Raw genomic sequence first — 21,852 nt, forward strand, 5'->3', positions numbered from 1 at the left:
GATAATTGCTATGAATTTGTTCTCTCTCTATGGAAATTAGTCTGTGTTTAAGACAATTGGCTGAGAGACACACATTCATGGTCATGGCTCCATTTAGAACTTGCTTAGCTACTTTAATCTGGCTACATATTGTAGATTGGCCTGAAATTATTAACTTTATTTGACAAGGAGGGAGACTGAGGCGCAGACAGACCTTACAGGGGGCCAAGCTACGGACTAAATGGCCTATATGTATTGTGTTAATTGCAGGTAGAACAAAGAGCTATTAGGTCCCCAGACTTCCATTTCTCCCTGCATGGTTGAAATCATCAATGGAAGAGTAAATGAGTAAATAAAACAAACCAGAAACCAAAAAAAAAATTCTGTGCATTGCTATCTTGCTCCAGCAAAGATTACATGCTTAATTAAAAGTTGGGTACCCACTACAAATCCCCATATAGAAATGGTATTGATGTAGCAAGAAGAATTGATGTAATAGTAAGCATATAGTATGGTATGTAATTGGATAGTGGCTTATATGTTGGACTCCATTATAGGGTTTCAAGGGGTCAAAAAAGATCATTAAGAATGGCACAAACAGAAGGGCGTCTTGAAGGAGTTTTACTCGTGCTGGTCCCTGAAGGATGGCTAGACTACTGAGCCACATGTGTGGCTTTTATTTAAAAAAGTAAAAAGAAACCGGTGAAATTAATTTTAATAATACATTTTATTTAATCTTGCAGATCTAATCTGTATCATATTAACAGGTAATCAATACAGGATATTAATATATTTTACGTTCTGTTTTTCATGCCAAGTCTTTGAAATCCAGTGTGTATTGTACACTTATAGCACGTCTCATTTCAAACTAGCTGCTTTTTAAGAGCTCAGTATCTATATATGGCTAGTGGCTGCACACTGGACAGAGCAAAGTTAGAATTTGGGAGGGGCAGCAGGAAGACAGTTCAGGCAAGGGGAGATGGGAGCTGGTAGTGGAAATACACGTGGCAACGATGTAGAAAGGTGAGGAACACCAGGCTGCTCCTCCTCCAGTCCAGTGAGGGAGTCACAAGGTGATGTTGGTCATGAGATGCGGTGCGAGAATTCTTGCCCTGAGGGTGTTCACAGTGTCAGATGCGTGACTAGAGTGCTATGTAGGCCAGGGGTAGGGGCAGGAGAATGAGTTGGACTGGGGGATCTTGGTGGGGGGAGAGGAGTGGTGGCCGGACGGGCAGAAGCTGAGGCAGTTTGGGGGCCAGATCAGAAAAGGTCTCGTTTGTCTGAGTTGGAAGCTTGTATCTTACCTTGCAGGTGAGAGGGCCCGCTTGAAGAACTCTTAGTAGGTCAAATGATAAGATTTGAGAGCTGCCTGCCTGTTAGCAAGGCCAGGAAATTGGATTGGGGGGTGACGGGACAGGTGACACTTCTGGCAGCAAGGGAAGAGACAAATGACGAAGGTCTGAACTAAGGTGCTCCATGAATGGAGGGGGGGGTGTGATTTCAAAGGACCAATGCAGCAGGAGCTAGTAGTTGCCTAAGTGAAATAATGAAAGAGGTTTGTAGAAGCCAGGCGAGGAGTGATCAGTCTGAAGGAGAAGAGTTCTGGGATAAGAGGCCATAGTCCAGGCAAATCAAGTGACATCGGGCTTGGGCCAAATATTTGGAGACACAGAAGAAAGAACAGTTTCTCACAAATACTCTCTCTATATTGACAGAGTAAAATGGAACATTTTGGTATATTTCCTTTAAAGCATCTGTTGCTTTAGGTAGGGACAAGTTCAATTACAATTTTAAATGTTGCCATTTAAACTTATTTCATTATTAGCATGTTCCTCTCATTTTTTTCCCCTCTCATTTTTATTAACTACAAACATTTGTTGAAATTGTGTACCGTAAGTTAGCTTACCCTTTCCTGGATTGTTAAATTGTTTCCTTCCTTTCTCTCTTTCTTTTGTACTTTTTTCTCTGATATGAATAATACCACTCAAAACATCTTGGGAAGCAGCTTTTTCTATATTTTGTGTTATTTCCTTAGGACAGAGTCCATTGAAGTCAAATGGCTGCGTTTGAACGTGTTTCTGACTTGATTCACTGTGCTCTTTCCTAAGTGTTGCTCCCAATGAGCCTGCCAGCAGCAAGGATTGAGACGACCGTTTCCACTGTAGTCCGAGTGGCAATAAACACATTCGTGTAATTTGATAATTGGCGGTAGGCATTTTGGAGAACGGGAGTGTCAGGGAGAGGGCCAGAGGAGTTAGGAGGAGATCCTGGCTAATGATAGGGGAAGGTGAATTTGGTGTTAGGGGTGTTGAGTTTGAGAAAAGGGCAAGATCCAAGTGGATATGTCTAGGAGGTTGTTGGACATGGGGTGTGGAACTTAATAAAAGGATAGAAAGCTGTGGTATGGTTGTTTATTGTCATCATGGTTCCATCAAATCTTCCCACAACCTCTGATGCAGGTCGTGTTCCTACCCTCAACCTGTAGATGAGAAACTGAGGCCCAGCGAGCGTAACTACTTGTCTGTGAGCACCCAGTCAGTAAGTGGCAGAGCTGGGATTCCTGATTATAAAGCCCATGTTATGCCTCTGCTAGTTATCTGACTCAAAAGTATATTTATATATCAGAAAATATATTTACCCACCACAGTGAATGTTAATATGTAAACAAAAGCCCTAGAGTTTTTGCATGTCTCCCAAAAATGTTGCTTTGACTTGTGCTGCTCTCTTCCTGGTCTGTCTTACTAGATTCTTCTAGGGAGACTTGAGCCTATATCCGATTTCAGCATGGCAGAAGATAAAAAGACTCCTTTTGTGTTTTGCTGTTCATTGGCCTCTCTGTGCCCTTCCTTGGCGGGCCTAGCAGGTGGTAAAATATTTGCATGGACGTTAGTGCCAAAGGACCTTGTACAACCAGAGCAGAGCCCGAGGTGTCATTTCGGGCTCCTCAGCCAGTCTTATTTTGTCTCTCTCATTCAGCCTTGTTTGAAGCAAAGTCATTTTGCCATAAGGCTCCCTTTGCTAATTTTTCATCAATTACTGACGTTTTATATCTGTAGCTTCTAAGATGTAAGATGGACTTTGGACACAGATATGTGTATCACACATACACCAATCCCTGCCTCGAGGGCTCGGGGATGTCTGGAGTTCTGAAGAGAGAAGGGTGAACCTAGGATAAAAGTCCAGTCGAGCTCAGATGGTTTGTTTGGGACAACTGAAAATGGTTGACTTGCTCCTTTTATTCTGGGAAAACAGCTAATTGATCGGCCCAGAATATTTTGATGTAAACTTTTGTAATTTGTATTTTTATTTTGTTTGTAAGTGCTTTACTTGCAGTTGGGCATAAATACTTTTACTGGCTGTTTAGAGTACTGATCTTTCCATAGATAAAACCGTAGAGAATTGTTTATTTAAAAAATGGACTCTCAAAATAGCAAATTGATTCAATTTAAGTTTTTAAATTATGCTTTAAAGGAGGAATATGTTATTGTACTGTAAAATTAATAATCTATAAATGTGGTAGACAGCTATGCTGTCTTTGGATTTTAAAAAGTTTCAGTTCCGGGGCGCCTGAGTGGCCCAGCGGTTAAGCGTCTCCCTTTGGCTCAGGGCGTGATCTCGGCGTTATGGGATCGAGCCCCACATCAGGCTCCTCTGCTATGAGCCTGCTTCTTTCTCTCCCACTCCCCCTGCTTGTGTTCCCTCTCTCTCTGGCTGTCTCTATCTCTGTCGAATAAATAAATAAAATCTTAAAAAAAAAAAAGTTTCAGTTCCACAGACATTTTTTTCAAGAGTGTATGAGTGAGTGCGTGTGTGTGTCTGTCTGTCTGTTTGCTCAGGAGGGCTGTATGTTCAGAGGTGAATAAGGCAGAAGCCCAGGACCTCTGGTTTAATAGGAGAGGTAGACACAGAAGCAACTACATTTCCCATGAAGGTGTTAGTGCCTCGGTGGAGCGGGTGAAACCGTAGAGGTGGCCACACACGCGGTGCAGAGGAGGCACAGCAGAGAGGCCTCTTGCAGAGTCGCCAGTGCTTCTTCCTGAGGGAGATGAGGTCTGAGGTGGGTTTGGAATGACGAATACGGGGTTTTCCCAGTGGACAAGTCGGGGATGAAAGGACTGCAGAGAGAGGAACTTGTGTGAAGGTAATGGTGTGGCCACCATGGAGTTACGTGTACAATGGCTTTTATCCTGTGATGTGTGTAGATGTTGGGAACCGGGAAGATGTAGGTAGAGAATAGGAGCCAAATCTGACGTGTCCCCTTGGTGAGTGGCCCGAGAGTGTCAGACTCCCTGATTTTGAAACATGGGTCCCGGGAAAGTCCGAGCTTCCGTCCTTTTGGATTGCAAACCCTGAGGGTGTAGCACGGGCTGCCAGCGTTCATCTTTCCCCAGAGTAGAGGGAACCTACTGCAAATCGAATTCATAATCAGAGGGAAGTGGGACAGAGGGATGGAGGGTGAGACGAGCGCACTGGACTGTGTGAGCTGAGAGGTTCCCCATGTCTGTGCCATCTCCACCCCTGAGCTTCTCGGTCGGCAGGTGCCAGTAACACCCTGTTTTTGCTTTAGTTAGCTTGAGTCCTATTTCTGGGTCATGGGATGGAAAGAATACAGATTAATATGCCTGAAAGAGAGGGGGAAATCCCAGATCAAGGATGGGTGGGTGGGTGCATATGTGTGGATATGCTTCTCATATTTTTTAAGAGCTGAGCAAATTTCCGTGTAGATATACGTAGAAGAAGGAACTAATAAAAGAGCAAAATTGAAGAAACAGTGCAGAGAAAGGGAATACAAATGGAGAAAGGTGGGGTCTTCAGTGGGATCAAGAGTGTGGGACGGGAGATCAGGCTTGACAAGAGGGACACTGCTTCCTCTAAGGCCACTTGGAGGAATTAAGAATGGGGTCCTAGATGTGGAGGGAGCTCTCACACCATGGCTTGTGTTTTCTCTGTGAAGGTAAGAGGTAGAGTCAACCAACTGCTGAGCCAGTTTTCTTGCTGGTGAGGTGATAGGAACTGAGGATGTCTTGTTCCCTCTCCTGTGCCATGCATCCCCTTAAAATAAAGGAAATACTGTAATCTGTAAGACTTATTATTGTTGTTCTTTGGGGGAGCAATCTCATAAATGCATTTAACTTATGCATTCAGTACTGGACCAGAAGCCGGGGAATGTATGTATATAAAACGAGGACAGTTCAGGTAGTGCACATGTTGTCTGGCCTTCCACTCAGTGACCATGTGTCCCAGAGTGCAGCAGGTGGGCCCAGGGAAGTGCTGTGTTCTCAGTGGTCCTCTTTCTTTCGTGTCTCTCAACTGTGTGACCGTCTGTCCTACTGGGTGTGGCTCTAGTGGTTAGGGGTAATTTTGATCTTCTCCATTTTTGCCGTGAATGCGGTTTAACCTCACGTAAGATGTGCTTTTGCAAAATGTTTTCTAATATTCTCATTGGATCAATATGCTGCCTTAAGCTACCAGTTCAGAAAGGACTTACCTTTTAGATTCTTAGTCAGGCTTTGTTTCTGACTTAGTTCTGAATGCCCATTTCAATTTTTTAACTGTGATTTTTACAAAAGAGATATTTCATAACCATTTTTATGTCTTTTATATTTTTTTAGAAACTGAAACCACATCTGAGAGATATTTTAAAAGTAGTTGTAATTTTTAACAGTAAATACGTAATTTTGCTATTGCAACCATGGTTTAGCTTAAAAGATAAGGAGCCCTTTGATGTTGTCTTGTGTTTGATTTTAAGTGATGGCACATATTCACTGAACTTCAACCATGGTTTGAAGGACACATAGGTACTAGTGACATTGCCTGTGCCCAAGCGTGGGAGCCATGAGAATGTGCCACTCAGGTCTCTGCTGTGGGGATCATGACTGACTAATAGCTCCAGCTGCTGCTCTCTGATTCACCAGCAAAGTTTAGCCAAAGCTAGGCTTCTCTCGGGTTACTTGCACTTACTGAGCAAGCAGGAGTACTAATGTGGTCCACTCATGCAAGAGCCACATGCCTCTGAAGGGTGACTTTGGCTTGAGGACTCCGCATGGGTGTGGTCAAGACCTTCTCAGGACTGAGTTGGAGTCTGAGACTCTTCCTCCCCAACCCTCCTTCCATCCCCCTCCCCTTCGCCGGGGGTCAGACCTGCACTGTGGTTGAATCCTCTCCCTGCCTTCTCAGGTCTCTCCCCTTTCCCTTCACAGACAGTTCCCCCAGTCAGTCTCCTACATGTGTAATCCTGTCTTGGTGTCTACTTCTCCGGGAGCCCAAAGTGACACACCGTCCCTTTCCCAGAAGGTGTTGCCCATCCTACCGTCTAAAACCCTTCCGGGAGACAGCACGAGCACACTCCATCTTCCACATAAACTCGATCTATCCCTCCGCCCTGAAGTGCTATTTCCTCAGAATTCCCACAGCATTTGGAACTTTGCGTTTGGCGTTGATGGCCTTTGGCTTTGTGTCTGCAGGATATCACCTACTAGTTGATAAATACACTGAGAACATGAAGGGCTTCTTGTTCATCTTGATTCCTTTTGGTAACATACTTCCTTATTTGTAATCGTAGTAATTAGCATTTAATCAGCACTCTCCAGGTGCCAAACACTGCCAGAAATACTTTTACATGGATTAACTCATGTAATCCTCCCAAATGGGATCGGTAATATTATTATCCTCATTTTACAGATGAGACACAGAGAGGATAAGAATCTTGTTCAAGGTTATGCAGCTGGTAAGTGACAGAGTCAGGACTTGAACCCAGGCAGCTGGCTCCAGAGTTCCCTAGTTCATTTAGCAGTTATTTTTTATCCAGACAGAATAGGTGCCAGGGGCTATACACAGTGTTGGTGATGCCAGAACTTGCAATCCAAGTCTAGAATAAATAACTATTAAAAAAGCAAACAAACCCAAAATGTGATTTCCAAATAGACGGATGTAAGTCTGTGGGGGAGTAGCAGCCACCTGATGTTTTGAAAAATTTCTAAAAGCCTTCCCGCGCCAAAGATTGTTTTCACAAGCCAGATGTTCTCATCATTAAAGTAATGATTTGAGACCGAGAATTAAGGCCTCTTGAAGGAGCCCCCTAACCTTCTCCCTTGTGTACGTGCACTCATTATCAGACCCACCCTCTGATCCCAAGGGGAACAGCTGTAAGAAAGGACTATTTGTGTGGACAAAACGGAGAAGAGGTTGGAAAAAGAGGTCCGGGGAGAGGGGCAGATGGACCAGAGGGCTGTGGGTAAGGATAGCCTTGGGTGAGGCTTCTTTCATGGAAACAAAATTGCAGAGACACTATTGTAAAATTTTAAATACACAGAAACCAAAAGTAAGTCACTATCCCCCCAAAAGGACAGGTTATAACTACTAAAAATTCAATGAGATCTTTTTTAGTATTTTTAAGACAGCATGGAAGAGAGGGGAACAGATGACCTATGTTGCTTCGTTACAACTTTTTAAAGGGATTAACGTGTTTTATTTATGTCTGGTCATATTTCTAGAGCAAACAGTGTAGACCTCTATTTTCCATGGACTTCATATCTGATGAGATAAGGATGTGTTTGGGTTAGTTCGGCTGATGTAGTAGAACTTGTGCTGAACTTCGGGGTAGAAGTAAAATATCACCTCGTGTGTGTGTGTGTGTGTGTGTGTGTGTGTGTGTGTGTGTCAGGTTGCAGCTATTTGTTTTGGAAAGAATGGTTCCATTCCTCTGTTCCTGCTCCTTAAATAAATATGTACAGAAACAGACATCATTTTAACCGAAGTAAGTAAATAATGAACTGGAAAAATATTTGAAATTTATAGGAGAGGATGTAGTTATAACCTCAGTACATAGAGAGCTCCTACATATTAATAGGAGAAATTAGAACAGATGTTTAAAGTATACATATATATGTCACAAATGAAGAAATGACAAGAACCAATGTTTTAAATGTCACTTCAGTTATCTAGGATATATAAACTTACAAATAAAAAAGCATCTACCGATGATTTTAGCAAAGTTGCTGTTTCTTCCCTTAATGATTCCTCCCGGTTATCCGTATTTGCTTTCCAATACACCTTTGATAGGATTCTGATTTGGTATGATCTCTCTGGAAAGTAATTTGTTGGTATGTGCCAATGGTCTTAAAAAATGTACATATCATTTGACCTAATTTCCTTTTGTAGGAAATGATGATAGGTTTACTTAAAGGCGATTAAGAAATGCATTGCAGCATTGTTTTCACGTTTAAAATTTTGTTTATTGAGGTAAATTTCACATACTATAAAATTAATCATTTTCAAGTGAACAATTCACTGGCATTCAGAACATTTGCAGTGCTGTGTAATCACCACACCTCTGTCTAGTTCCAGAGCAGTTTTATCACTCCAACAGAAAACCCTGTACCCATTAAGCAGTCGCTCAGTCCCTCCTCCCTCCAGCCCCTGGCAAGCAGCTGTGTGTGTGTTTAACCAGCTGAGGTTTTTTTTTTTTCCTCCTAAAAATCATTCTGCTCCACCAGGGTGATAGTACAATAGACCCTTGAACAACGGGTTTGAACTGCATGGGTCGACTTCTATGTGGATTTTTTTATATATATAATAACAGTACAGGACTGTAAATGTATTTTATCTTCCTTATGATTTTCTTAATAACCTTTTCTTTTCTCTAGCTTACTTTATTGTAAGAATACAGCATATCATGTGCATATTACATACATACGAAATATGTGTTAATTGTTTATGTTATTGGTGAGGCTTCTGGTCAACAGTAGGCTGTTATGAGTTAAGTTTTGGGGGAGTCAAAAGTTGCATGCAGGGAGTAGACAGCCCCAATCCTTGCATTGTTCAAGGGTCACCTGTATATGTTGAGCATATTTATATGAGTGAGGACTCTTGGTTGCAAGTGGCAGAAACTCAAACTAACTTAAAAGGGGGAGATTTAATGATACACACAACTACTGTAGGGGAACATTTAGCTTTAAGTACATATGACTGTTGATAGGGATGTAAGTGGAGTCCAGGACACTCACCCATTCTCACCTCCACTCTCTTTTTTGACCTCCCTCTTGGTGAAAAATACTCCTTCCACTCTTGGTTCTATGTCCATTTGTTTCCTTTCTGTGGTTTTCCTTCGTTCTCAGGCTGACTCTTCCAGGTGCAGGAGAGATGGTCCCTGAAAGCTAGTGACTCTTGAGAAGAGTGTGGCTCCTCTAGGGCCCCAGGTCCTGAGACCATGCTGATTGGCTTTACTTGGGTCATGGGCCCATTCCCGTGGGAGATGGGGTACTCTGCTTGGCCAGCCTGGATATCATTTGCCCCGTTCCTAGAAACGGAATCTCATTCTGGCTCGTATATTCCTGAGAAAGTGGTTCTGGAAAGGCATTCTGATACATTCCCACACAAAATAGTACTGCTCGTATCTCTGCTCATGCCCATGTATATATCACAAGGGCATTGACTTTTGTGTTGATAATCCTCGGGCATTGAGAAAACTTTACATGACGTTTTATAAATTCTACTTAAGACTGTGGGAGTTATATTTGAGGATTTATCTAATTTGAGGGGAGTAAGGGTTTTCCTTGTAATAAATGGATTTGCCACTCTTTGAATTCTGTCTGTGTTAGTATACATTGTTTTTAAAGTCATCCCACAGGTAGATACTGAGGGTTTGCTGTGTGCCAAATAAATCTGCAGTTTAATGAGCTTTTCATTCATTCGGGCAGATGGACAATAAATAACAAGTAAATGTATAATTTCAGGTAATGATTATAGAAAAATGAAGCTTGATAGGGGTGTGTGTACGCTGGTCTAGGCAGCAGGGTCAGGGAAGGCCTCTCTGAAAAGGGGTTAGAGTCAAGATCGGGTTAAGCAGGGAATAGCTTGGTGGTTATTTATGGGAGTAGTGTTCCAAACAGAGGGAACAGTAAGTGCAAAGGCTCTGAGTCATAAATAGGCTTGAGAATCTAATGGAAGTCAGTAGAGTTGGAGGAGTTGTGGGTGGGGGAGGAAAGGGTAGGACCAGGTGGGGCTTGTAGGTCTCATTGAGGATTTGGGATTTTCCTCTAACTAAGGTGAGATGGGGAGCCCAGGGGAGGACAAGCAAGAGAGTGACCTGAGTTGAACTCAGGACCTTTCTTTGTAAAGCCTTTCTTTTCTTTTGACTTACTTTATAAAAAGTGTGATCCTTTGCCCCAATACTGAGCAGTGACTGGGGACAGAAAAGGGAAGAGGTAAGAGAAAGAAGTGGTGCTGGAGAAGCGAAATGAGTAGCTGTGGAAGCCGTGGCAGAAGCAGGTTTTGCAGAAGGTGGGCACATGTGGCCCGTGTCTGTCCTTATTGTGGCAGCAAGCAGTGATGAGAAGACAGGCTGGGAACACCTCAGCCCGTGGGACAGGAAAGCTAGACTGCTGTGGGGCCATGTAGCGGGACCCACACAGCAGCCCAAGCTTGTAACAGTATGGAGGTGGACTTGCTGTGTTACCCCAAATTTCAGGAAGAGGCAAGAAGCAGATATATTAGAGAGTACCCCTGGGATGGCTGGGTGGCTCAGTTGGTTAAGCGTCTGACTCTTGATTTCAGCTCAGGTCATGATCTCAGGATTGTGAGATTGAGCCCTGCATGGGCTCTGTGCTGGGCCCCTGCATAAGATTCTCTCTCTCAGTCTCCCTCTGCTCCTACTCTCGCCCCCCACCCCCGGTGTGCACACAGTTTCTCTTTGTCTTAAAAAAAAAAAAAAGTACCCCTGATTTTGACAAAACATGGAGATAGATCTGCCAGTTGCCAGAAAAGAATGAGCACAGGAAAATGTTGATTGGTCAGGGTAATATTAATTTATCTATATCATGATTGCAAAGAGAAGCCAGTGGTTGGCTCAATTTCAGGAACCGACCAAATTAGGGCCCCATTTGTACTTTTTTTTTTTTAAAGATTTTATTTATTTATTTGACAGAGATAGAGACAGCTAGCGAGAGAGGGAACACAAGCAGGGGGAGTGGGAGAGGAAGAAGCAGGCTCATAGCAGAGGAGCCTGATGTGGGGCTCGATCCCAGAACGCCGGGATCACGCCCTGAGCCGAAGGCAGGCGCTTAACCGCTGTGCCACCCAGGCGCCCCCCCATTTGTACTTTATATTGTGTTTCTTAATGGAAAGACCTGAGGGAGTCTTGATCTCTGGCTCAGTGTAACTTGAAAAGATGTGATTTTTATCTCTTATATACCTGTGTAAAATATTCCTTGAAAAATCAAGCCAATAATGTCACACTGCACAATCTGCTCTGTATTTAGGTGACAGGATAGTGTAGCCTGGGGAGCTAGACTGGGTTTGGATCCTGGTGCTGTTCTCCCAGCTGTTGCTCCTTGGTCAAGTGACTTCACCTCTCTCTGACTCAGCTTTCTCCTGTCAGCCTCAAACAGGTTAACATGTATCCTGGGATTTCAGGACAGAGTATGGCACATAATATGTGCTCAGTAAATATTAGCTGCCGTCATCACCTTCTTATTTGTTTTATGTAGTCTATTTTGGAAATCCTTACATGTTAGCACACTTATTTCTACCTCAGTCTTATTTATAAAAAAATCTTTCTTTTACTTGAGTAGAGTTGACACACAGTATCACGTTAGTTTCCGATGTACAACATAGTGATTTGCTCATCACAAGCGTAGCTGCCATCTGTCACCGTACAGCACTATTACAGTAGCACTGACTGTATTCAATATGCTGTGCCTTTCATCCCCGTGACTCGTTCATTCCATAACTGGAAGCCTGTACTACACTCCCCGTCACCCATTTCACCCATCCCTCTACCCCCTTCCTTCTTACAACCATCAGTTCGTTCTCTGTATTTATATGTTTGATTCTGCTTTTTGTTTGCTTGCTTATTCACTTGTTTTGTTTTTTTTAGATTACACATGTGAGTGAAATCATATGGCACTTGACTTTCTCTGACTTATTTCGCTTAGCATAATACCCTCTAGGTACTTCCATGCTGTTATAAATATCAAGATCTCGTACTTTTTTATGGTGTGGAGTAATATACCCTCGTACGTATGTACCACTTCTTCTTCTGTTGATGGACACTTGGGCTGCTTCCATATCTCAGCTTTAAGTAATGCTGCCGTGGGCATAGGGATGCACATAGGCTTTCAGAATGTTGAGTCTGGTTCATAAACTGCCACAACAGTTGTGGGAACTCTGGAGGGGAGCCAGGTTCGGGAGGTAGGAGGATGAGTGCAGTTTTGGGCAGTCTGAGTTGTGGTGCCCGTGGGACACCCCAGATGTGGGTTCTGGCTGGGCAGTAAAAATGTAGGAATGGGAGCGTGGGAGAAGAGAGGTGCAATCATGCTGTTGCCAAGGGATGTGTTCTTCATAGAGTGACAGTTAAGGATTCGGGGTAACTGCTTCTTTTATTGGGCAGATAAAGAGGAAAGATAAAGGAGTAGTGTGTGGAGCTGGGAAGGGGCTTCGATGCCAGGAAAGCAGTTTGTCACAGAAAGCCAGAGAAGAGCGAATTTCAAGGAATGAAATGTCGGCAATGTTTACGAATGCAAAAGTTGTGGGGCAGCTGGATTAGGAAGTGGTAGTGCATCAAGGAGAATCTAGGTGAGTGGGGGGATCCTAAGCCAGCAGAGAGATGGAGTGAGTGGGGGTGAGACTGGAGGCTACACACAAGAATACCCTTTTAGAAAGTTTGATGGTGAAGACAGGGGACTGTAACTCAGGGCGTAGCGTGGTCAGGGGAGGGTTTTACAGGCTGCATTTACTGTTTGCAGGCTGACTAAAGGGAGATAACTGATGGTGCACGATGGTGGGGGATGTGGGCTGATGTAGGGTCAGGTATACAGAAGAGGATGCAGAGAGGAATGTATGGGTGTCCTGACTGCTTCTGCAGAACCTAAGGCAGACGTCAGGCATGGAGGGGAAAGAACGTGGTGCGAGGCACTGTGGTGGTCTCGGACACAGACCAGATGGCTCAGAGTCTGACAGAATGCTCCAGCTTCTAGACGGTCATCAAGTCAAATACGGGCCCGTGCCCAAGGATGCCAACAAGGGGTTTTGTTTTTTGTTTTTCAATGAATTGCTCAGTTTTTTCCCCTGTGAGTTATAAATTGACGTAAATCTTGAGCTTAATTTTTTTCCAAATTGGTAGAAAATTCAAATAGGAAACAATCTGACTTTTATCCTGTTTCCTAGTTTTGCTCCACTTAACTTTTTTTCACAGGTGTGTGGAGGAAAAAAGTGTGATATTATGGGTAATCAAAATAGCAAAGAAAGGTATTAGAATCCCTTTTTTAAAAAAAAGCCTTAAACCAAAAAACCCCATTTGAAAGCTCCTCTGTCCCTCCTTTCCCCTTTTGCTCTTTCTGTCCTTTTAGAAAAAAATGTAGTTGTTCAAGAGTGTGTCAGTTAGTTTGTGCTGCATAACGGATTGCATTACAAACCATCCCAAAGCTAAGTGCCGTAATAAAACAACCAGTCATTTTGCTTACAATTTTCTGGGTTTCTTGGGCAGTTCTTCTGGTTTAGGCTTGCACATGCCTCTCACATCGGCTGGTGGTAGATGGCCTCGTTTACGTGTCTTGTGGTTGGCACGCTGTTGACCAGGGCACTCCATGCTTGCAGGCTATCTTGAGCTCCTTTCGATGTTGGCCATAGGGTTCCAAGCTTAGCTGGTGCATAAGGTTTTTCAAATTCGTGCTTGCTTCACGTTTGTTAACGTCCCATTGACCAGAACAAGTTCCGTGCCTCTCTGATGCAAATAGAGAAATAGACATCTCTTGCTAGGAGATGAAAACTCTGCATTCTTGCAGTCTACTACGAAGAATCATCATGAAGAACCAATAAAACTAGGATTGAGATTTTAAAGTTTCTTGCTTTTAATACAATTTGTGTTTTGATTGGAATACCAGGAAGAAAATATACCAAAGCAACAGAAAGAAGGAAAATGTTTGCTGTGAATCATGAAATCATCTTATGATAACGTCAGCCTTCCGTTATTTAGGCCAAAACCCGAGTTTATTGGTTCTACCTGCAAATATATCCAGAGTCATTGGCCTCTTCTCACTGCCTGTGCTGGTATTGCTGGTGCTCCCATTATCCTCACGCAGATTATTGCAGTTATTCTCAGAAATGGTCTTCCCCTTTCCACACTTGTGACCTACACCCCCCCCCCCCAATCCCTGCCAGAGTCTCTTCAGAAGAGCAGCTGGAGTGATTCTTTAAAAATATGACTCTGCACCCTCAAATAGCTTCCCAGTTGTGGAACTCATTACGATGGCCTCAAGCCCCACCTACCTGCCAGCCTTTACCCTACCCGCTTTCTAACCTCACCTGCAGCAATTCTCCCCCTTCGCTGTAGACTCAAGGGCCTTCTCGCTGTTTCCTGACCATGCCAGACTTGCTCAGCCATAAGGAGTTTGCACTGTCCAATCCCTCTGCCCAGAACAAATTTCTCCCAAATGTCCATATGGCTTATTTCTTTACCCTCAAATGTCCATGTGTTTCTCTTCCTTACCTGTTGCAGATCTTTGCTCGGATGTCATCTTATCAGCAAGGTGTACTTCCCTGGTCAGAACTGAATACTGCCTGTTTGGGCATTCCCCATTAGCCTTTCCTCTTGGTTTTCTCATTTACTGAATGCCTCCTACTGCCAGAATATAAGCTTCCTCAGGGCATGGTTTTTTTGTTTTGTATCACGCCTGTATCCTCAGGGCCTGGAAGAATCTCTGACACAGAGACATTCTTTAGTATTTGTTCAATGAACGAATGCCATCTTACCTTACTTCCTAGAGCTGTGGGCATTCCGTTAGATCAGGGGTCCACAACTTAGAACTGGCTGCTTGTTTTGACAAATAAGTTGTTGGACACAGCCATACCAGTGCATTTATGTTACCCATGGCTGCTTTTGCACCATCGTGGCAGCGTTAAATGATTACTCTTGTAATATACACTCCTAAAACATACACTCCCTGGCCCTTTGCAGAAAAGGTTACCACTTCCCAAGTTAGATGCTGAATGGCAAGCTCTTAGCGCAGGGCCCCCGGCAGAGAGACTGGACAATAAATGTAACTGGCTGCTGTAGGTTTTGTATTTTCTCTTATTGTCACTATCGAAAGGACAGTGCACGTGACCTGAAGACATGCGTGGCTTTTCATAGTTATGACTGCTCTGTGCCTCTTCACATCAAAAAAGCTAGAACTCTTTCTTTGCATCTGCTGTGCATTCCTTCATAATTTGAGCTCATAAGTAATTGAGAAACAAATAAATTGCATTCCACGGGTTGACAGTGATTTGGGAAACGTGGAGGCTGTGGTTAAACAGCTAGCGAAGAATGGCTCTGCTAGGTGTGGACTCAGGTGCTGTGGCTTGGGTGTTTATCTACATTCCCGACAGGGGTTCCACGCTACCTCCTGGTAGTTTTTGAATAAATGAGTGTGTGTTCAAGCTTCAGTGTTTTCAAGATAACATAATTTTTTTTTAAAGATTTTATTTATTTATTCGACAGAGATAGAGACAGCCAGCGAGAGAGGGAACACAAGCAGGGGGAGTGGGAGAGGAAGAAGCAGGCTCATAGTGGAAGAGCCCGATGTGGGGCTCGATCCCAGAATGCCGGGATCACGCCCTGAGCCGAAGGCAGACGCCTAACTGCTGTGCCACCCAGGCGCCCCCAAGATAACATAATTTTTAATATCTTAAAATGTACACATTGTCATGATAACTAATTTTTTTTTATACATTCTAGGGAATAAGAAGTCAGAAAGGGAGGAGCTGGACTCCATCCTCTTTTTGAGGTAAGTTTTTGTTAAATTCATTTAGCTTTTGAGATTCTTGTTGAAAATGTGGTACTTTAGCTCTTTAATTTTACTTGAGGACATAAAAAATGATGGACATGTATTTCCTTCCACTTTTAAAAACAGTGCTGCAAAGAATATTCTTGTGATTTTTAATTTTTTTGCAAACATGTGGGAGAATTTTTTCTGTATGGTTACCGAGATGTGAAGTTCTTAGATGGAAATGTATCCACATTAAACTACTGATATGACCAAATTGTTTTTGAAAAGGTCATATAAATTTATATGGAAACTTTTATGGAAGTTGTATGTAAATTTCCCTAAGCAACACTGGCGATGATTTTTTGTGTGTGTATATATGCAAACTGACATGTTGAAAACCCACTGTTTTTAATATGTTGTTCCTGACTACTAGTGAGATTGCAATCTTCATATGTGTCTGTGTGTCCGTGTGTGAGCACATATTCTTTTCAAAGTTGGAACAGTGTGTTTGGGTGTGGTTCTTGGTCTATTAAGCTTACAGTCTCTCTTGTCCACATGTATTAGACAAGCGGCCAGATTACTGATACCTTGAGAGCTGCACTAGAACTAAATTGTAGGTTCTGCAAGTTAATTGTTGGTTATCTAGAAATTATTCATGGTTTGAAGAGACATGTGCTTAGGCTGGTGTGCGATCAACTTTATGACGATAAAAGGAAGGCCTAATGTATGTTTGTTGCAGAGCTGGCTGGAGGGAGAGGCCAGGGGAGAAAGCTCTCCAGGGGCTTTTTGGGTTTGTGGAATAAAACAGATCTGAAGACCTCCTGCCCAGTACTTGGCTCCTGGCTGGCCCTCAGTGACTGTGGTTCCCCTTTCTCTCCTTAAAGGGCTGTACTCCTTCCCCAGAGTAAGAGACATTGATTCACTGTTTATGTTATGGTGGTTATTGTGTTTCCTGTGGTAACCCTGCTGTGAATGAAATTTGTACAGAGGAGCTGTCTTTACCAGGAGCTTTAATTAAGCCTGTCACTTAAATATGTATCCATCATTTGTTTGAACTGTCCCATTAATTTAAATTGTCTGGTTTATGTAGCAGTTGAACATTTACTAAAGAGTCTATAACATATATGCAAGTTATGAGGCATAGTTCTAAAGCCCCTTCTCTTGACACCGTCCCCCCCTCCCTCATTTTAAGAAGTAGAAGCTACTTGGGTGCTTCTCCTTGATCGTGTTCTTTTTCTGCTCTGAAGGCAGCCACTCCTCTGCATTATGCCGTTACCCTTCTTTTTTAAAAATGGTTTTTTACCACAAGTGTTCGTATCCCTAAACAATGCATTGTGCAGCTTTGTTTGGTTTTGAGTATAATAAAAATGGTCTCACGTGGTGCATAATCATCTGTGGCTTGCTGTTCACATTCAACGGTATTTCTGAGATTTAATTCTGTTTGTGAATTTAGCTCAAGTTCATTCATTCCATTCCCACTGCTGGATTAAGTGAATATGTATGATTTCTTTAATTCCAGCATATTGTCTGCAGATTTTTTGTTTGTGTGTTTTCTTGGTGGACAGTCATTGTCTGTGAATAATGACAAGCTTGCCAGTGAGTCCGTTTTCTTGTCTTAACACTGCTGGCCCGGCCCTCCAGTATGTGGGTAAATAGACACAAAAAAGACAGTCATCCTGCTTCTGATTTAAAGTGTTCTGTTTTGGGGTTTTTTTTATAATCATATTTTTTATTATATTATATTAGTTACCATACAGTACATTCCTGGTTTTTGATGTAAAGTTCGATGATTCATTTGTTGCAATTAACACCCAGTGCACCATGCAATACGTGCCCTCCTTACTACCCATCACCGGTCTATCCCATTCCCCCACCCCCCTCCCCTCTGAGGCCCTCAGTTTGTTTCTCATAGTCCATAGTCTCTCATGTTTCATTCCCCCTTCTGATTACCCCCCCTTTCTTTATCCCTTTCTTCCCCTACTGATCATCCTAGTTCTTATGTTCCATAGATGAGAGAAATCATATGATAGTTGTCTTTCTCTGCTTGACTTATTTCACTAAGCATTATCTCCTGCAGTGCCGTCCATGTTGCAGCAAATGTTGAGAACTCATTCTTTCTGATTGCTGAGTAATATTCCATTGTATATATGGACCACAACTTCTTAATCCAGTCATCTGTTGCAGGGCATCTCCGCTCCTTCCACGATTTAGCTATTGTGGACATTCAGCAAACCTCTTTCAGAAGGAGGAATCTCCATTTTTCTCCAGGACGGTCTCCTCCTTTGCTGCATATTCTGGATATGTTCTGCTTTCATGGGAGGGGCACCATCCCTCCCCCTCCTGACTCCTTGCAATTTCATCTGTGCTTTAAGCAGTGATTTCCCTAAGTGTTTTGGTTGTAGATGGGATCCTTTACCCTTTCTGGGTTTTAATTGCTTAATGTGTTTTTCAACATTTTAATATTGGTTGGTTTCTAAAATATAGGAGGGAGAAATTAGAGGTCCCTCCATTTTTATTATATTACGTTTTTCCTTTAGGTGTCTTTGTCCTGTATTTTAGTCTCTCTTTTTGAAGTGTTTTCATTCATTCATTTTTACCTTAAACGAGGAAAGTATTGCCTCTTTGTTTTTTTTTTTTTAAAGATTTTATTTATTTATTTGACAGAGATAGAGACAGCCAACGAGAGAGGGAACACAAGCAGGGGGAATGGGAGAGGAAGAAGCAGGCTCATAGTGGAGGAGCCTGATGTGGGGCTCGATCCCATAATGCCGGGATCACGCCCTGAGCCGAAGGCAGACGCTTAACCGCTGTGCCACCCAGGTGCCCCGAAAGTATTGCCTCTTAAGTGATGATCTAAATCAAGCATTACGGTTTACTGTAATGTTTGGAAGCACAATTCCACGCTCAGTTCTTTATCAAGTACCTACTTGTCAGGTTCTGTGTTTCCACCATTGTAGAGTGTGAGCACCTTCCCTAAACTGGGGCATTTCCTTATGTCTGCCTATACACGTGAACTAAAATTAGAATTCCTGTTGTCTTCCTCTTTTTCATTTCCCACTCATTCCTCTCATTGTGCATGAAGTTCTTATTAGGAAACATGAGGTGCCAGGTACTGTCCTTGGATTTGGGGATACAAGATGGCTAATAGAGGGTCCCTTCTCTCAAGAAACGTAGCACCTAGCAGTGGGGTGGGCCCTGTGTCCATCTAGCTAGCAAGCATGCTGGTGAGGGGTGTGGTGAGAGGTTTGGTTGAAGTGGACCCTTCTTGGTCTTAAAGACTGAAGAGGATGTAACAAGGTGGAGCTGTGCTTTCCTCGCTCAGTAACAGCATGGCTAGTCATTAGATGGGTACTGTACTGTTCTGGAAGGGATTGCCATATATGAAGAAAAGCACTACCTTTTTCGCTAAAAACATAGTCATCTTATATTTCACATTATGCAGTTCCTTATTTTAGCTCCTTTCTCTTAAATTTAAGTTCTCAAATAAGCGTTGACTCCCAGAGTTCAATGCAGATATTTTGTCCACACCGGAGGGTTGAGTCATTGCTAGTAGGAGATGCGTGGCTAGGCCCATGACAGCTGAAGAACAAGTTGCCCTCTCTGTAGGTCTACCTGGAAGCATCCGCGCTTCCAGCCTCCTTCTGCTGTGAGTCTGTCTGAAACCACACTGTCCTTGTGGCTCGGGTACTCATCGTGTTTCCTTTAAACCCAACTGCCCAGTTGCCAGAAGTTTTCTGACCTTTTATTACTCCAAAGGTCAAGTAACTAAGACTTAATGTTCTTGTAAACCAAACTCCCTATCTTTTCCCTTGTCAGCACTTCCTTTACCTTGTACCCTATGTCATTTGGCTAGTTTCAGGGAGAGTTGTACCCCATGCTCCCTACTTCTAGACATAACAAGTTTAGCTGGCCATTGTTTTGGTAGATGACCTCACATGAGTTAGGATGTAATCTTGTCCTCATTCGTCATCGTCCTACCTTTCTAAGTGGAATTGAAATCAAGTGTGAATCGACTGCGATATGTTGCAATCATCTGGTAATAATTTGGGAAAAAAATGTTTCCCACACAAATTCAATGAAGATCAGCAATTTTAAAGTACACTATAGCATCTTGTATAAACTCCAGCTTACATTTCACATTATTTCTGGTCATGCAGTAGGTTCTGAAGAGAAAAGAACTATGGATAATCAGTTAAAAGAATGACAGATTCCCTGATGTGCTGATCAGTAGTAATACCTAATTTCGATTTCAGGTGTTAGCTACAATGGATTACCATATAGATGCAGCTGAGCACTGAGCATTCAACAGAGCCATGTGTTTTTTGGAAAAGTAATATTTATTCACACTGTGTGGCTTTCTTGAAATTTTTTTTTATTTTACTCTCCAGAGAAACTACAAACAAGATGTCAATAGCTTTATGTGGCATTCCCAGTAGTGTAGCTTAGAATATCGGCTGCAGTAGAAATGGCACGATGTATTTGCTTCAGCAAGGTAGGCTTCATCTGGGACTTTCTGAGGGACAGGCTTAGCAGTTAGACACAGGTGGTCATGTGGGGCTTTATTTTTATTGCCTTCAGAGACTTTAATGCATAAAAAATGGTCCTTGCAATATTTGGGTACACAAAGAAGCATCAGCATGGATGACGTTTCAACCTTTGAGTTGTCATATCCATTTGTTCTGTCCATTTGGGAATGTTCTTAGTAGCTCAGACTACGAACATGGTGTTTCATATTCAAACCTCATTGAGTTTATTTTTGAGTGTCTTTAAAGTCCATCCATTTTATAAATAAGAAAATTTTTATCTAGAAGCGGTGATGATGATAGGCCTGACCTCAGAGCAAGTTGCAGACTACTAGTGGCGACTGACAGTATGCGGGTGTGTAGATACACGTCATCTTGCTATGTTCTTTAGTTTTCCTTGTATTAAAAAGACATTTTTCTCTATTGCACATTAAGAAAATAAACCCAAATCAAGGAGACAGATAAGTATTTTGGAAAGCTGAAAAGCATGATTCAGTGCCAGATTGGTTTCCTGACTAAAGTAAAGGTCTGAAGAACAGTGGGCATGCTGCCAAGCATTCATCTAGTCCAATATCAAATCTATCCTGAATCCGTAGAGTAATTCTCTCAGCATCTTCTATACGCTGTTTTAATTTCAAGTGGCTGGATGGGATCAAAAGAATATCCCGGACTGCAGCTGGGGTGCCCAGTGCCCTTGGTGGAGAATGCATGAGAAAGTGGGATACTGAGTCACTGCCGTGCCATTCACTCAGGAAGAGTGAACTACAAAGTAGGAAGCAGAAGAAGGCCTGGAAGGACTCAATGGGCTTAGGCTTCAGTCAACATGAGGCAGCAGCCCATTGACAAGAAACAATGTCAGCAGAGACGGTGTCCCTGGAGTCGGGTGCACTGCTCTTAGTACTTCAACCTCTTATTATGATGAAAATATTCTAATTAATCATTGGAAGATTATTGTGGCAGAGAGATGTGCTGCTCACATCGCCCTTCAAGAAAGAATTTGCTACGGAGCTGCAAGGAGCAGGGTTAGCTGGCAGCCCGAGGCTGTCAGTGCCTTCAGCTCTCCAGCCACAATCACCTCTTCTCATCCCCAGCCATTGACTGAGCAAGGTGGTGGTACAAGGACCTAGCCGTTTTCAGGCACACCAGACCCCTCTAATGCATCATCTTTGCTGTGGCGCTTCTGCTAAGCTGGCAGAGACTTTTAGCTCTGTGTGGTGGTCTGAGGCTCCCTGGCCACTCCTACTTCCTCATTTCCCTTCCACAGATGTTCCTTTACAGTAAACCAGGGCACTCCTAATTCCACCGCAGTGTCTATCCTCAGAGAACTCAGCCTGCAATGATCATTATTCATCTGTTATCAAACATACCGAACTAGCCTGTGTAATAAATTTTTCAGTGAAGGGAAGTATGAGTTAGAACCATAAAACTTAGATGTGAACGGAGGCCTCTCTTCAGTCTGGAAACCTCCTAGGCCATCTCCAGGCCGTGCTTTTTCTGGGTGCTAGAGTTGCTCATGTGGTCAGCAGCAGCCTGACTGCTGAGACTCTGGTCCTTATTCTCAGGTCCAGAGTCATTGATTTTCTCTTTGCTTGTGATGTTTTCCCACA

General features: G+C 42.9%; 1 protein-coding gene and 1 long non-coding RNA gene across 5 annotated transcripts in view; one reads left to right on the plus strand and one right to left on the minus strand.

Moving 5' to 3' along the window:
* The window catches only part of LOC125280908 (dual oxidase 1-like), a 171,561-nt gene that overhangs the window by 49,476 nt on the left and 100,233 nt on the right, over window positions 1-21,852 (minus strand).
* LOC125282006 (uncharacterized) overlaps window positions 1-21,852 on the plus strand; it is a 52,910-nt gene that overhangs the window by 2,749 nt on the left and 28,309 nt on the right. For all 4 annotated transcript variants that reach the window (XR_008959637.1, XR_008959636.1, XR_008959639.1 and 1 more), the window contains exon 2: window positions 15,692-15,740. This is a non-coding gene — a long non-coding RNA (uncharacterized LOC125282006). The remainder of the gene's footprint in view (window positions 1-15,691; window positions 15,741-21,852) is intronic.

Source organism: Ursus arctos, unplaced genomic scaffold (assembly GCF_023065955.2).
Source record: "Ursus arctos isolate Adak ecotype North America unplaced genomic scaffold, UrsArc2.0 scaffold_16, whole genome shotgun sequence".
Taxonomy (NCBI): Eukaryota; Metazoa; Chordata; class Mammalia; order Carnivora; family Ursidae; genus Ursus; species Ursus arctos.